The sequence below is a fragment of the Triturus cristatus genome, chromosome 11, assembly GCF_964204655.1.
Source record: "Triturus cristatus chromosome 11, aTriCri1.1, whole genome shotgun sequence".
NCBI lineage: Eukaryota > Metazoa > Chordata > Amphibia > Caudata > Salamandridae > Triturus > Triturus cristatus.
In genome coordinates, this window is record NC_140594.1 from 578,515,006 (window position 1) to 578,533,278 (window position 18,273).

Below are 18,273 nucleotides of genomic sequence, written 5' to 3' on the forward strand. Positions count from 1 at the left end.
CAGGCTGTCTAGAAACCACTCATCATGCTGGAAATACCAAGTCAGGTTGAACAATAAGTGGCAGTGAGCCACTCTGCAATGAACCATCAGTGACCTCTTGTTACTCATGTTCTGTGTGAGCATAGTTGTCAAAATTTGGGGGGGGGCGGGGGAGGAGAGAATATCCAAATACCCCTCATAGTCTCTCCCTCCTGTTATGATAAACTGTCATACTTTTAGGGAGAGCAGACTTCCAACAGTATGTTGGCCAAGAAGTATTGTATTGAACTGTTTAATTTGTCCAGAGCTGCCAATTGTATGGAGTTGTGAGACGATGTCTGTAATTTTGGAGGAGGTGGGGCGATTAAATGTTTTTAACGGGATCGAGTGGTTTGGGGAGGGGGGGGGGGTCGACATTAAAATGTTCGAAGACAACTCAGCTAAAGTCTGATTTTAGAGGTTCAGAGTATCACGTTTGGCATATGCAACTGCAAATTGAGGACTTCAAAAGACATCATGAAGATATTGGTGGCGAATCAATAATAGCAAAAGAAAGCTACTGTTGCTACCAGTCACCCATACATCCAGTCTGTGCCTTTTATCCAAGTACTCAATCACTCCACTCATATTTCCATTGCCTACCTAGCACAGCAACCAATTGCATCAATGCCAGTCCTCACCCACTCTGTCTAATTGCAACTGCTGCTGTTTAGTTTGTGCAGGCCTAGCCATTCTCATTAGAGCTGATAGAGGAAAAATTGGTTGGTCCCCCTCAGAGACCTATAAGTGTAGCGCAAAGTATTAGATTCAGAAAAAAGGCTGCATGTGAATAAGGGTGCCACCCTGAAAGAGTCCAAGGACTTAAACTTAAGTGGTGTGTTTCCTGGCACCCATTCTGGAACAGTGCAAGGACAGGTGCTTTATAGACAATCTTGTAAATGTATCCAATTACAATAAAAAACTGAAAATAACAGAATGGGTTGGACAAACTATCAGGCCAGCAAATCACTTACAGTTGATAACTTTAAAGTGTTTTCTTTGTTTCTATTCCAGCTGTGGATTATGGACCATGAAGTTATGTATCATACAGTTATCTACCCCAACTAGAGCCGTGTAGAAATTAGGACTTTAGAGAGCGGCTTAAGTTTTGTTCTTTCACGTTTTTGTAGATTTGAGATTGAAAGAGATGTTAAGGTTTTCTTTACAACAATTACATTTTAAAAATGATTTGAAGACAAAGAACCCCCTGAAACAAAGAAAATATATTTTTGCGCTTAAAACCTTTTTAGTAGGGAGAACAAATTTGTATGCCCTGGGTTTTATTAATATCCTCTTTATCCAAGAGACGGAGACAACTTGAGATTTAATTGATCCTATGCTTTGCTGTATGTACAAAAAATTTTGTATATGTTTATTAAGTTTTTGTGTTTGTGTATAGGCATGTCCTGAATTTGATTATTTGTAAATAATCCGAAGTGAATTTGTGTAGAGATTTCCCAACAAATGTCCTGAAGAAAGTGGTCATCAACAAGATATAATGCCGAAATGTCTCGACGGATAGAGAGAACTGACTTCTCTCCTCTCATTGTCTGTGTGAAATATAGAATCATGAACTATTCAACAATTTTAACGATGAGAAATACCAAGGGTTAATAAACCGACAGGCAGTATGCTGTTTGCTTTTTAATCTTCTGGATATTTTTACATATGTGTGCACTGTAATATACGTCCTTTTGATAGATAATACATTGTATATTTGCGTATACGTATTATGTTTGTTTGTTCTTTGCACAGCTGGCACAGTAATTTGATTGTATTATTTAGTCTGATGTGAACCATGGAGAGTTTTTTGTTTCTTGTCGTTCAGACTTGGTTCTCAGGGGTGACTCTTAATTGTGTTTATTAGTTTGCCAAATGAGCACCATCAACGAGAAGGTAATTATTCTGTGGTGTTTTTTGGAGCACATTACCCTAAAGATATTAATAAGGCTTGGTGTTCTACGATTCTGCACGTGACAGAGCACATTTTCCATTGAAATGACCTCTTGAAATGTGCACTAAATTTGCATTGGTAAAGCAACTTTACAGTTAAACCTATATAGTGCACAATCAATAATATGCAGAAATCAAGTGTCAGCGCATATGTATCATTTGTGCATTAGATCAGTGTAAGGCGGTGGGTCCGGGGGCCTGACTTAGAACACAATCCTTGCCTGTGGTCCGGGGAGCGCCAGCACCTGGTAGAGTTCCGGGTAGAAAACAAACAAGCCGGAATGAAACGCAGGAGAATACGTTACGTCAGCCAGCCACACCTACCTCTCGTGTCTTCCCACAGCAAGGCGAGAGGGCGGAAGAAGGAGGAGTCGACCCCGGAAGACCAGTGGTCTCCAACCACTGAAAAGAGACTTGGCCCAGGAAGGAGTGTCTATGACAGGAAAAAGGAGTCGGGAGTCGAACGGAGAGACAGGTGGATCGGAGAGGCGAGGAGAGGAACTACGTCGAGCTGGACCAGGCCGGAAACGGAGTCGGAATCGAGCCGGAGGACCTAGAAGACTGCTGGAGTGAAGATTGGTGGTGTCCCCCGGAGGACGCTGTGGAGCGGCCACAACTCAGGAGAGCTGCAGCGAGACCGGTGGGTGACGGTGTTCAAGGGGAAGTACAGGCAGGGACTTGGAAGGAGGGAGGAGAATAGACAGAGGGAGAGGGGTGGAAAGGGTACGGGTGGTTCACACGGGCACTGAGATTTTTTTTGTTTGTTTGCAGCACCGTTATCCTTGCACCTCCTTTGCTCCTCCTGAGTTCATTTCAAACCCCCCCCCTCACGCCGTTTTACTATCGAACTTCCCCATTTCCCCATTTCACATCCAAGAAGTTTGGCGCATTGGTCTTAAGCAAGCCACTTGCCGCCTCTAAAATTCGTGAACCCGTTTTGGGTGAAAACGTTGTTTCCTGCGAGTGTTTAGTCCGCTTAAGAACGCACTGGTGAGGTGACGGGTAGAATAACGCCTGCTTAGTTCAAGTGAACCTATCACTGACGGCCCACTTTTTCCTCTCTTCATGAGCCTTCGGGAGGAATCAACCACGGCAGAAGAGTCCAGGCAGACACCATTGAGCACCTGCTCAGAGGAAGACAAAGAAGAACAGAGACACCCCAGTACCCTACCCCAGACAGAAGAATCCTCACCGAAAGGACAAGAGACTATCCCAGTAGTGAAACCAAAGAGAATCATTCCTGACAATAAAAGTTTGTCACTTGGAAATTATATTCAACCTCCGCGTCTGTATATCCGACCCGCCCTCCCACAATCAGTAAAGTGTTTTGGATTGTTTTGACCGTATTAAAATATTTGCTTCCATCACAGCTCAGAATTACAAAAAAACTATTAGCTTTACTTAAAGATTTCTTGCTGTTGATGCATTTTGAAATATATTTAATGTTCATTTACAAGTATTTGCATTTTCTTGCATGTTAGAAAACATTTGACACCCTGCAGCCTTCCCTTTCGTATTTCCTGTATGTCACTTGGTACACAATATAACATTCCCTCACTGTGAATCCAAGGAAAGGAAATAAAAACACCAATCTTCCTTTTTAATGAGCTGCAGTTTCTCAAAAGACCTGCACGATCTATGCCATAAAATAGGAGTAATTTTGAGGAATTCATTCCCTGAACCGGAGAGCGTGGCATCCTGATAAAATAAAGTAAATAAGGACAACAGAAAGACGTTGATGAAATATGGAATACTTGTAAAGGACAACAAATGTCTCTTAACCCAAAGAGATTGAATATTTAACCAGTCAGTGTCCTGAGGAGAACCCGAAAGAAATAAGAGGTTTGAAACACGTTGAAGGACACACTCCGTCTGACTTGAAAAAAAATCGTACAGTAGACATCCCAAAAAAAAAAAATGACGAATGAGGAGGGACTAACAAGCCTTAACCCAATCGGAAGGCATCATTTAAGACAAAAGCCAATGGGCAGAGAGTGGGCGGAGCTTCCATGAAGCTTCCACTCTACAGTGTATACTGCATGCCTCGCAAAGCGATGTCAGCGCATTCGCGCTGCCACGCTAGCGAGACCTAAAAAGACTCAAAAATCTATACGTTTATTGGAAATGTGTAATGCACTCATTTAGAACCCCCAAGGGACACTAACAGCAAGAGGGTCATTGCATAAATAATAGTAGCGATTGTAACCTCTGCATTCTGTACATTATGGACAGACTGGTCATACAAGCACAATTTGAAATGTATTTTTGTGTGTTTATGTAATCACGGTATAAGTTTTTTTTAAAGCCATGTATAGTCTCGTAGAGTGTAATAACATGTTTGTCTGAATATGGTCTAACAGACATGTTTAAGTGTATTTAAAAAATAGCATGAAAAAGCAAAGAATTTGAACTAAATACATAGGTCAAGACAATTAATTTACTAGGCTTAGAATTTAGAGCTTTCTTTGAATATTTTCAGCTAGGGTAAATGGTTATATTCACTTCAAAGGAGGTCGAACCCAGCTGTTTAAAAGGGCCCGACCCCTAAATACTCAATAGCCTTTACACTGGAGTCAGGAAACTACCCAAACAAAGGAAATATTCTGTTTAATACACCAGGACCGCCCTAAATTTGGCAAACACCGCGCTCTACAAATGTCTTCTGACAGAATAAAACACAACCCTTTTGTGTGTGTGTTTCCACAACACAAGTTGGTATGGTGGTAGCATGCTGTGAGGTAAATAACAAGCAGTGAGACCCCAACTGTAAAGTGCTCTGCCCCAACATATTTAGCAATTCAAAGATATAGGTGATTTCGAAAGAAGCAGACGACACACCACTTGAACACTGTAAATTCTCCACTCCGACAGGTCCCACACGCCTTGATACCCGTTGGCTTGCACACAATAAAAGTGATTGGACTGAATTGAAGCATACTTCATCATTCTACACACAGTGGAGCGGAGGATAATTAGACTAAACTGGCAGGACACATCTCCCACACCTACAGATATTAGGCCTTCTCACAGAGGAAGAGGCACCCAAGGGCGGGTCCTTCCTTACACAGACTAAGCATCAGATGCAGCTGGGATTTGCTTCCTGTGCACAGGGATCCTGTGTGTGCCCTAGACAACCATCTTCCTCAAAAGACATCTTTACGCCATGGAATGCCAAAGCCAGTTCTAGGCAAGGGAAGAATAGGCAGCCACCTAGGGTGCTCACACACAATAACTGTAACCCATTAGGCGAGAAGTCTTCCAACTGGGAGGCGAGCCCTCCAAGGGGCCATGAACTAATGTCAGGGGTACTGAGGTTGGCAGACTCGGACCAGGATGAGCTTTATGTATGCATATGATCAGCATAGACAAACATGCTTAAAATAAAAGTCCAGTGACTGTATTGGAAGAAAAGAGTGGAGGTTAGACACTTTGTAATGGGCAATCGGTAACTCTTTTGTCAGTCATCTACAGGCTGGGAATAGGAGTAGATGTCAAGAGGGTAGGTGTCGGGGGGGGGGGGGCTCCAAATATCCCTAACGCCTCATTTCTGATAAAGTATCACATTGTGACCACTCTTAAGGTGGCAGGTTCGCCAAAAGCATATTGCTAATTGTGTTTTAACTGCTCTTTTATAAGGGCCAACTGAAAAGAAATGCAATATTTGAATTGCCACATGTTTTCAGGGCTGCCAAGTGGCCCCGTTTCTTGTGAACCCCACGAACAATCAGGCCTCTCGGTGGTGCTCACACTAAGACGACCCTGGAATGTTATGCTACGAGTCTGAACTTTGGTGTCTGCTCCTGATGAGGTGGGTATAGTGTTTGGCCTGCCTCTGCACATACCACCTCGGCCCAATCGTCTCCGACTATAACCCCCTTCCTCTCACAAAATAGAGGACATCCTTGCTTGGCTATTATCTGTTTGTGAGTTGTGACTGCAAATGGTGAACATGGGCATTTCTCTACTAGCCTACTTGCACTGGAAGTAGGTCCACCTTTCCCCCAGTAATGATGATGCCCAGAAACTAAAAAGAGACACAGGACCCTAACCTATCCAAATCCAGGAATAGAAAGAGGACTCTCCTCTTTCTGAGATTCATCCAGGTGCTACTAAGGAGATGGTCATCTCAGAAGGGAGCCCTGATTTTCACCTCTACATTCAACACGATTAATCTAATTATCTGTCCCTAAACCGACCCTTACCCTCACTCCTCTCTTCCTCCCCTCATCAGTGTGCGAGTCCTACTCACCCTCATGATCCCTTTCCTCTCACAAAATGGAGGACATCCTTGCTTGACTTATTTGTGAGCTGTGACTGCAAAAAGTGAAAAAGGACATGTATCTACTTGCCTACTTACACTGAAATGAGGTCCACCTCTCCCCAGAGAAATGAGGATGCCCAGAAACTAAAAAGAGATACTTAGGAACTTAGGAGCCTCAACAAAAGTTGCAAGGAGTATCTCACTTGAATTGTTATTGTACTTTCATAATTTACATGCTATTCCACTATGATTTTCCATCCCTGCACCTAAATGGCCGCTAATATTGGACCTTTTGCTTTACGACATATTCTGGATCTAGACATGGAAATGGAATGCCAAGATCATTTCGAAAACCCATAGTAATCAGTCATGAAGAACCATCCTCCCTTCATCTCACAGTGAAGGATCCTCCCTACATCTCCACTCAGTAGTGCTCACTCCTATTCTAAAAATGGCAACCATGTTAAAGAAGCTCCCATCTAACCTACCCAGCCCCCACCTACCGACAATATCCAACATGGATCCTCTCAATGGAAGCAAGCTTAACACCCCTACTATCCCCTGTAGAAAAGAACTAATTCCTAATAAACTACCCCCAACCTAACCAAAAATGCCAAGAGAAATCTCAAACATAAAATCCTCCACCTTAACAAAAACACTTATCCCTGACACCTAATCCTGCTATGCAAAAACAACAGTTGATGGACAGAATGCAGCACAATGTCATACATTCACCTCAGTACAGAGATCTGGGCCTAATTCCATCGTTTTTTTGCTCACCATGCCATTCCAGTTTGAACCCAGCCATATGCTAATCAGTCTTGACCCTGTGCCTCATGGGAACAGTCCAGCCCGAACTGCCAAGCCAGGTCCTCCCTGGACTGGAACCAAGCATCCTAGGACCGGTTTCGGGGTTTCACCCCTCCTCAGCCAGGATAGCTTGATTCCAGTGGCATGGAGAGCACGGGACTCACGTCTGAGCATACATGCCCCACTAGGGGATTCCGGTCCAGGGAAGACATGGCTTGGCAGTTCGGGCTGGACTGTTCCCATGAGGCACAGGGTCAAGACTGATTTGCATATGGCCATGTCTGAACTGCGGTGGCATGGTGACCAAAAGAATGATGGATTTAACCCAGATCTGTGACTGGGGGTGAATGTTTTGCCAATGTGCAACATTCCGTCCCATCATCTTGTGTGTTTTGCTGTTCCCCCTACTCCTGCTATAACAAGGGTAACCTACTGAATGTCCTCATCTTCACAACCAATGGATGTGCTCAATGGAGGAAAGTCCTACTTCCTCACTCAACACCACCAAAACCAAGAAAATTCAAAACGGGCATAAACTCACTATAGCACCCTCTACTCTGTACAATGCAGTTGACACCATTTCTATCTATAAGAATGGCACCGTCCTCATTCAATCTTCAGATTGCACTCTTGAACTCTCCGTTGATATTTTCTCATGCCCTTAAGAACAAACTAGACACTGCCGCCCCCCCATCAGCCCCCTCGCAACTCTACTCTGACTCCTCTCCATCTGACAACCTCTTCACTCCCACCTCCCCTCCCCATACAAAAAGTTGTGGGGCGGGTGAAGGGGACACGGGGGAGCGCGGGAGGGAGTGCGCAGGGGGGGGGTTAAAAAGACTTACCTGAAGCTGCCAACCGCCTCCCACGTCACACCTTGGTGGCCTTCTTTCTTGTCCCAGCAGGCACTGGGGCAGCATCAGACTCCCTGTGCAATCCCCGTGCTGCTCTCATGCTATGACAGCAGCACGGCGATTGGCCTGAGCGGGATTCTTTGGCGCTCGGCTCAGGACAGGGAGTCTATGCTGTTTCTCCAACCCGGCTGTTCAATACAACCGGTTTGGAGAAACCTAAGTGCGCATGTGTGTTTGGCCAACCTGTAATGGCCGGCCAAACACACATGCACACTTAAAAGCATATAGCACTCCTCCTCCCACTCTCATGCCCCGGCCCCGCCCATCCCTACACATGCTGGCTCAACCAGCAGGTGAAAAATAAAACGATTATAAATTATTTTTTATCTGCTGGCTCTGAGCCAGTGGGGCAATGCTCCTCCACTATTGTGGTGGAGACGCCCCTGTTCTCCTACACTTTCCCGCAAATCTGCACACCGTTCTATCACTGGGAGGACTCTGCCAAGATGTGTCTATGTTTGTTTCTCACCATTTGTTTATTATTATTATTTTTTGCAGAGTTTTATATAGCGCGAACTTGACCCGAATCCAATCAGTTATCAGACCGCTTTACATAGCACCAGTTAGGTTACATGAGGACACACATTCATTTTTTGTTAGGCACGGGGAGATTAAGTGATTTGCCCAGAATCACAGGATGTTTAGCGTCATTACCGAGACTCGAACCCAGTTCCCCAGGTCCGAGGTCGAGCACCCTAGCCGTTAGGCCAACTCCTCTCCCCAATTATTTGTCTTTTTATCCTTGCCACTGGAACTATGGGGCAGAGGAGGGCCATTACTTATGCAGCAGGGTAGACTATATTATGCAGCAGCGTAGACTATACTATGCACCAATAAAGGCCAATTTATGTGTCATAATGCTGCACATTTTGTAAAAGTATTATTTCATTATTTTGTCTTTTTTACACCTGGTAACAATGTCTGAGAAAAGTGTTCACCTTAATTAGTACCAATACAACACCCAATTAAAGTAATAAGCAAATGAAAGATGACCATTTAACCTGTGTGAAAAGCCTTCTGGTGCGCAGGAACACTAGTTGGCATATATTTTGTAACTCTTGATTCATTTGGGCTAGAAACAAATTTGGGAGGGGGGGGGGGGTAATCAGCAGATTATGCGGTAGATGATTAATTATGTGGCAAGTGCAGCAGATCCATAATTATGCCAAAATCGCCACAGCCGCAGAATCCCTTTGGCCCTGCTTATATTGTACTTTGATATACTGCCTACCGTTTTGTAACATACCTTCCATTATTGTTCTTGTAAAGCACTCTGTCACCCGAAAGGGTCTTGCTCGCGCTATATAAAACGCCAAATAAATAATATACATAAAAAAACATCTCAAACCAGTCCTGCTATTTTATGCAACAGGTGCACTGCATTTGGAACTTGTAGCTTTGTATTTTACATTTTAAGAACAGACTCAAATATTCCAGCGCGCAAGGTGCTTTTGGCTGAAAAGCCAGGACTAGATGGAAGGGTCACACATTACATGAGGATATTAACCACCTGGGTATAAGAATGCAACACAATAAAATTCAACGATGATCATCAATTTTTGTCAAAATTTCTTTTCACCCTATACTCGTTTTCGATCACAATATTTTTTCAACATTATACGGAAGATTGAATCCGAGAAAGAAGCATGACAGAATATAGCATTTAGAAAATTCTCACCTGAAACTTTTGGCTAGGTTTTACCCTTCATGTATCTAGTACGCAAAGTTGAAACGCACCACTGCAAACCAACTTTGCCTACATTTGTTACAATGCGTTCGCTCAACTGAGGGCCCCAGTGAAATTATTTTAAGCAAGTCGGGCCGGCGACTATAAAAGGTCCTAAAACCATTACATTAGAAGGAGGGACGGGTAGGAAATGTCCATGTGTCATCCTATGGCGAACATCGTTTGATCACGCCCATGGTAAATTCAAAAAAGTGTGCCTGACCTTTCCTTGTGGGTGCCACGGACACCCCAGAACTACACCCGGTTTTAAAATGACTCCACCTAATCACGACCCACGGTTTCCAAAACAGAACTGAGGGCTGTTGTATACTCAAATGCTCACGTCAAAGAAAAGAAACACTGTTGTTTTTGACGACCACTTTCCCAACCTCCGAATAATAAACAATGTCTTCAAAGCTACTTTTTATCATACTCTCAATCCTGCTTGCTCTTGCGAAAATCACTCTCAGCTATTTGGCTGAACAGGAGAAAACACGCAATGTGTTTTGAAGTGAATTATAATCTCCCTCTTATTTCCGAGTTTTGTTTTTCTGTATTTTCCCTGAAACCGCCTTTATCACTTTAGAAGCCCTCCACACGACGCTTCCTTCGTGTGCGCGTGGGGGCAACCGAGGTCTCAACAGCATAGGGTAAGACCGAGGACAAGGCGGCACGCGCACTGAGGCAGCACGCAGGAATGTCCCGACTGAGGCGGGAGTGGAGGCGGCGTGCTGCGTCACGTCTCAAGGACCCCTGGGTGCAGCTGGAACGAGCAGCTGGGACCACTCCACACCAAGACACGAGGGGCAGCTGCGGCGGCATCCTTAGTTTGCCACTGAGATTCCAACGTGAACAAATGGCCACATTAGGCATAGGCAGGGCTTTAAGTGGCCCGGGGCCTGCCGGGACGTGTCCCTATCGGGCGTTCCATGTTTGCCCTCAACCTCGGGGTGAAAAAACATACCAATCTCAACTGTGCAGCCGCACCAGCCTTCGCTTCCTGTGAGGTAACGTCAAAGAGACTTGTTATAGTTCTTTCAGTCTCATTTCAGAACAGAAGCATTTTCAAAATTATATCCAACAAAGCCATAGTTGTTTCTTAATTATGTTATACAACTAACAGCCATTGACAAAGCCAATAGCCCTGGCTTGTTGTAGGTGTAATGTTACTTGTTGTATTATATACCTGGATACAATCACAGAAGTAGCAAATACCAGTCGAGCGGCACACTATGCTTAGCACAGATTTTTATTTTACGCGTTTTAAGCCACGCCTCTTTGAGAGACTCTCCAGTTTTTTCATCCTACTTAAAGGCCTGGGCATAGGCTTGTGCTACCCACGGTAAGGCTCTGCCAGCACCACGTGGAGGCCTTGCATCTTACCTTCTGAACGGATGTCACGTCAGCAACCTGCCCCATATAGAGAGGCGTTGTCGGCACGCTGACCTACGCAGAAAGGCCCTGCCTGGTTCCTGTGTTAAGCAAAGAGACCACTGCAGCACCATCAAATGGGCAGTGGGGGCCGACAGTTACCATATGAGTCAGCACTTTACCGACAACCAGTATAACACATGGATGCAGCTATCCCAGTGCAGAGCCCCTGCTAGCACCATGCCCTGTAAAGAGAGGTCTTGCAAGCTCCGCCCTTTGCAGACGTTTTCTACCAGCAAACACTGACTCAGTAGCAGAAACATTCCCAGCACCAGTTCCTTAGAGGGGTCACGCCAGACATGCGTCGGCCCTGTGCTTCGAAGTCCTCAAACGGCATGTGTGCGTCACTCGCAGATGTCGGAGGTGGGCGTATTTGGTTGCTGCAAGAAGTTTCTCTCTTTGGTAATCCAAGATGTTAAGTACAGAATGTGTATTTTAAACACCAGTTACAAGGTGTCGGCGTTAAGGTGGTTTTTATTCAGGGTGAATCTCACAGGCACACCCCAAACACCATTTTCACGCTTGACTGGTCTTCAGTTTTGCTTCTGCATAACTATTTCGGGTATGAAAAACACAACCCAACTCTCAATGGGACACAGACTGAACACTACACATTCCACTAGCACGGATAAGATGCATATGTTTCACAGTGCTTGCAGTAGCACACATCTGTAACCACGCGCTGCAGGCATCACATACGACACAGCACAGATATACCATATTTGATTGAGGATCACCATGCCTGCACCAACACTATCCACCAGGATACACTATGGGCAAGCAAAAAGCAAATATAGAACACCATTCTTACAACCAACACAGCCCAAATATGCCATCAGTTTGCTATCACAACATTCATCAACGCTGTATGTGTGTATTTTATCATCAGTAGTCCAACAGTTCTCTTTTAGTTTGTGGTTGGGAGAAGGGGTTCTCATGACAGAGATGCTAAATGTCTCCAAGGGCATCTCTGCCACTGGTGGGCCCTACTCCGCTAGGACTCAGTCAGTGCAACTGCCTATGGGTTTACTACAAGCGAGTTCAGGCTGCTGATTGAAACTGGTCGCACTAAGCCATACAATACCAGACAGCAAGAGCAAAGCCTTTCATCTCCTGGTGAGTTAAGCACTTCGCAGCAAATAGAAGGTAAGCCTACTACTGCAGGACAAAAAGCCAAGGCTTAAAATCAAAGCTACCAATCACAAGACAGCAAGATGTACAAATTACATCTACCAGTGAGTTAAACCTACAGATAACAGTAGCCAAGCCTACTATCACCCGACAGCAATGACCAGAACACCAATCATTGACAACAAGAGTAAAGCCTCCCATCAACAGACAGGAAAGCGATCCCCCTTAACCAGACAGGACTGTCCTCAACCACCAGCGCCCACACCATCAGACAAGAGAAAAAAAAATCCTTCACCAGACAGCAATGTCCTTAACCAATATCACAACAGCAAAACCTCCCATCACCACACAGCAATGTTCTCAGCTCACAACACCAGACAGCAAAGTCCTCAACCCACACCACTAAACAGTGACTTCAGACTCCATCACCGTACAAGAACAAAGTCTCCCTTCACCACAAAGCAATGCCCTAAATCCTTTTCATCAGACATTAATATCCTCAGCCCACATCACAACAACAACAAAGCCAACTATCACCAAACAGAAATCTTCTCAACACCCAACACTAGGCAGCAATATCCTCAACCCACACCACCAAACTGTGCCTTCAAACCCCATCACCAGACAGCAATATGCTCAACTCTATCGCTAAAAAAGAAGAGCAAAGCCTCCCATCACCAGGCAACATGAGCAAAGCCTCCTATTTCCCCACAGCTATGATCTCAGTTCCCATCAGACAGGGAGAGAAAAACCTCCCATCAACAGACAGCAGTTACCTCAGTTCCCATCAGATAGGGGGGGGGGGGTGTGGGCGGGGGGCAAAGCCTCTCATCACTGGACAGCAATTACGTTAGTTCCCATCAGAGCCAAGCATCCCATTACGCTGTCACGGGATCGCAAAGGAAACATAACAGAAGCATCCAGATGTTTCTGCACACTGGTGACTGCCAAATTAGACCTCGACTCTGAGAAAATTAGGGCTTTCTAAGAACAGCTACTACTTCAGCTGCAGGCAGGAAGGGCAAGGCTATTTTCACTTCTATTTTATATTGTTTCTGTGTGTTGTGAGCTGTCAAAAATTTGCAGCATAAAGGAAAACTTCCCCAACAGTCACTAAATAGACAGCAGTGCGTGTCGTACTCAGACAAAAAAACAAGTGTTTCACAGGCACTGGTCATGCACGCATCCATCCTAAGACCTAATAAAAATAAATATGGACAGAAACAGCACTGCAACCATCCTTACACCAAACAGCGGGCTAGCATAGGATACACACCGCAGGCAGGACTGAGCGAGCAGCAGGGAAAGCTTGCCACGCATACAGTACAAAGCAGCCCTTAAGAGGCACTGAGCTACATGCGGTGAAATGTGCTCCCTAGATTAGCACCGATTAAGCCAGAGAAAATTAATTCACCTCGGTTTTAAGAAAAAAAAATATTTTGTATACACCCTTCGATGCAACTTTAAACACTCAAGGGGATCACTATTATCAAACCGATACGTTATGGGGCAGCTAAGGTAAAGCTGAAGACCTAGCTGGGTTTCAAGTTGCTACAATAGTAAGGAAAATGGGCAGGCAAGTTGGCATTAGTTGTATTTTTTGAGCCAGCACCACCAGGTCTTTTTAGGAGGGCACAACGCACGGCTCCACCCACATTACCGCCTGTTTTGTCTGAATGGCACATGAAAACCTCTCTCAGGGGTCCTAGGACACAAGTCGTGCGGTCAAGGCCTTCTCAGTAGGCAGTACACGTTACAGCCTGGTACGCGTCAATATGACGAGGGCCAATGGAAACATGCAACAATTGAGGACCAAATATAGTGGCAGCAAGGAAAGACAGCCTATGTGGCATCATGTGCCACATTCTAGGGCAAATGTAACTATTTTAACACAATAATAGAAAAGGAATCCCAATGTTAATGGAATACAACGGTTTCTTACATTCGGCATATCCTATTCAAAATGTTATTCATGAGCAAATGATGCATTTGTCTGGCATGGGAGCACAGCAATAACATTTTATTAGCACTTTGCTTTATAAAAGTAAAATAGGCAGTGTAAAACATATGTTGAACCCAACTCTACACACACACAGCCCCACCCCCACTCCCCACCCCCCTGTAACTATAGGTAAGGTTACCAAAGACGTGAATTCCTTGGTTACTTTGCCCCTTAAAAATTTGCGCCGGTTTGACGAATCTCCACAAGCCTTTGCCAACATATTCTTCCTTCTACATTGCGGAAAAAGCAAAGTTTCAAGGTCGTGGAGTGGGTGGCGAGGTGGACAAAGAAAGAAGGGGGGTCCCAAAACAGGTTGACACCAAAGCATTTTACTTATGCTTTTTGTATTGGACGTAGCACCAAAACGGCTGAACGGATTTCAAAGAAAAAGGTCAGGATTATTCCTTTGAATATTACGGGTAAGTATTTTTTACGTTATAGTACATATTAACTTAGTGATATCTATTGTTACCTTACTTTCGTGAAATTTCACGGTATTTCACAGGAGTGCCACTGTACATAGAGATGACAAGTCATTAGGTGAATGGCTAATGGCTGCCTTCACAAAAGTTAAAGTCAGCCATGTTCTTTCTAGGTACAGTTTGCCTGTGGTCTGCATTACGCCATCAGATCTAGGTAAGCATTAGGTTTTCTATTTTTCCGTTACCTATTACCACCTTGGTACAGTGGTAAGAGGTAGGGACAAATATTTATACGTCTCTAAATATTTCTCCCTAGACGTCTATGAAAAAAATATAGAAAATTATAAACAACTTTCTCTACCAATTACTTTACTTTAATACAAGTGGTAATAGGTAGTGAACAACAATTAAACCTACTACTTACCTATATCTAAGACTGTAACCCAGAAGTAGAACTCACCAAAACTGTGATAAAAACAACACAGCTGTATTTTACCTTTGGTAAACACAGCCATTAGCCAATCTCATACTGACTTCTCATCTGCATGTACCACGGTATATCGCAAACTTACAGTGGTATACTGCAGAACAATATAGAACTAAATTTTTTTAAACTTATAACTTTAACACTACTTACACTATTCACACATACTACCAAACCAGCTGTCTATGCAGCAAGGAGGCTGCCCTCGCCATTTTCAGTGCCAGGGGGGTGCTTATAACCAGCGCTGCACTCCTGCAGCATGGGATCCAAATCTTGCCGTGGAGGACCCGGACTACCGGAAACAGTTGAGGAGGCCACCCTTATCATTTGCGGTGCCAAGCAGACGATTTTAACCACCGCTGCGCCCCGTGGCATGGGATGCGCCCAGGCCAAGACAGACCCGTCTAAGACAGGATGAGGCAAGGCAGGGCCACCCCACTAATGCTCCAAGCCTCAACTTCACTTGCTTTTTGCAGGGAAGTGAAGGTTAAATAGTACACTGCGGTAAGACTATATTAATCATTGCCGAAAGACAGAGTATTTTACCGTTTACAATGGGGAAAAGAAAGGTCCAGGTTAGTCTTCAGAGGGGGATAAAAAAGGCTAAGAAAACGGTTCGCCATGCGGCTGAGAACTGTATTATCGATGAAACTGACAACCTCATTGAGAAAGTGGAATCAATATTGTGCAAGGGGAAAATGATGGACCGCCCTGATACAGGCCCAAGAGTAGTAGAAATATTTAAAAGGAAAAACATTACATTGTAATAGCGAGTAAGATGCCACAAATACTCCCTGCAAGTCAGCCCCAGGTGGTTGATAATCCCACAACAGGGGATGTTGTAGAAAATGAAGCTACACCGCAGGAGACTGAGACACAGATCAAGGAGCATACCCACCCAGCCTTAATGCAGAGGGAAGGACAACAGAAGAGATTATCCCAGAGATTGCTTTCACGAACTAGTACAGTCCTCTTACTACCTTGCTAGAAGGGAGAGACTGTGTGAACAAAGATAATCTGAATGGGTTATCATCATATACCATATATAAAAATGCTCCCTCCGCCTGTGGTTGCAATATTAAAATACACTCGTATGCAGATTGTGGGAGAACTTATATGATTGAGGACACAGATTGAACTACTGGTGAACAAAGTTGAAGGAATGCAATTGATGTCATCAAGAAAGAGGAAAAAGAAGGGAATGCGTGTTCGGGAGGTGGGGGCGGGGAGGACTGTTATTAACTGTCCTAGTGATTCTAGTAGAAGCCACAGTGGGAATGTGTGTCCATAGCCCCTGCCCAAAGGCAAACAACATAGAAATCACCAGGAAATGGTGGCATTGCCATCAACTAGTGAACGTATTCGCTTGGAAAATAGCAATATTACATCTACCTGGCAAATTATTCCCTACCAGAACAGGCCAGGGAGTCACATATCTGTACCTCCCTAACCATTTAACTTGCGCAATCTTCTCAGGTGGGAACCCAGAATGTAGTCCTAGGTGGGAATCCAATACCACACTAGAGAACATCGGTTGACGCGGACGGTATGTACACCGCAAGCAAGGCAGGATGAGCGAAGAGGAGAATCATGGGCTCATGGGTCTGATAAAACTGGGAAGTTAGGTATTTGGGCAATGGTACAAGTATCAAGAAGATGGGAGAACTCAGGGTTATACGAGGTGCATAAGAGTAATGGCACCAAATTGTCCATGACTAATGTCCCTAGGTTGTGGGACAGAGTAAGAGAGCATAATGATTCTGTAGCAAACAAAGTAATACATTGGATCAGGCATTATATGCATTGATATTCCCTGATAAGATTTGACCTCCTTGCTGTGAAATGTTGGCAATATGATGAAGAATGTAATTATATAGTCTTGGAATCATCTAAAGAGGAATTTGCGGAAGGCCTAGTAAATCTGGACCGGCGCACCTCCCCTCCCTACGGGCTCTAAGATCCAATTCAATTACAGTTACGCCCCAGAGGGGAAGTATACCTGGTGGCAAGGTTAGAGCTCAAGTTACCCATCAGTCAGCAATATAACAAAAAGAGCTGGCGGAGGAATTGCTGTTGCTGTTGGGTTAAAGGGAATGGATTGACAAAACAGAGGGATCACCAATGCCAAATGGAAGGCCCCCCATCGTTCCTAGTATTACCTCACCAGAGTTTTGAGGGGTACAAATAGACAATGCTGAGCTCGGGGGGGGGGGGGGGACTATCCCAATTACCGCAAATATCCAGAGTAATACGTCCCTACAAAACTCAAAATACTATCATGGAAAATAGCAGGATTGAGGTCCAAACTTAACGATGCAGAATGGGGAACATTTATTGATTGTTTCCACATCTGCGTCTTCCAGGAAACGTGGGTGTTACACCCAATTCATAGAGTGGGTTTCGTGAATTAAGTTATAAAGGCTACCTCCTACCTTAAGGTCGGCCGTCAGGTAGGTTGATAATCTGGATAAAGACAGCCTTAATATGCAGTGTAAGTAGGCTTAATATCAAGTCTATTGATATATTGGGTTTGAGAATCCACTCACCAAGTGGAGGATTCACCACAAGGCTGTTTAATATATGTAATTGTTTGCCAAGTTTGAACAGTGACTCCACTACTTTACTTATCTTGGACAATTATTTGGAGCAATCCAATAGCGCCAGTCATTTTATTATGGCTGGTGATTTAAATGTAATATTTGAACCCTTGGATGTGATTCGAATGATTACAGAGGAGGAAGATGAAGAGAGAGGCATCCCTAGATTGATGATCGCGTGAGCAGGCAAAAGGTCCAAGGTAGCAAAGCAGGTAGCCTCTTTAACACAGTGTGGCTTCTGAGCTTGCAAAGCACGTACATTATCTGACAAAGGGGCTGGTCACACTTTCAAGAGGGTTTCTTGTAGAAGTAGAATTAATTATATTCTATTAAATTTATCGCTTTGGCCCCACTTTGCAGATATGAGAGTTATTGAAAGCCACAATAGTGACCATGACTCCCTAGAGATAGATTTGGTAAATATTCATATTCTCCCCATTGCCACTCTCCCAAACAGACAGAAGTGTCAATTCTTCTTACTAACAACAGAAGGAGGGTAAAATGGCCTAGAATAGATTCTAATG

General features: G+C 44.3%; 1 protein-coding gene across 1 annotated transcript in view; it reads right to left on the minus strand.

Moving 5' to 3' along the window:
• BMP1 (bone morphogenetic protein 1) overlaps positions 1-18,273 on the minus strand; it is a 475,212-nt gene that overhangs the window by 365,165 nt on the left and 91,774 nt on the right. The window lies entirely within an intron of this gene.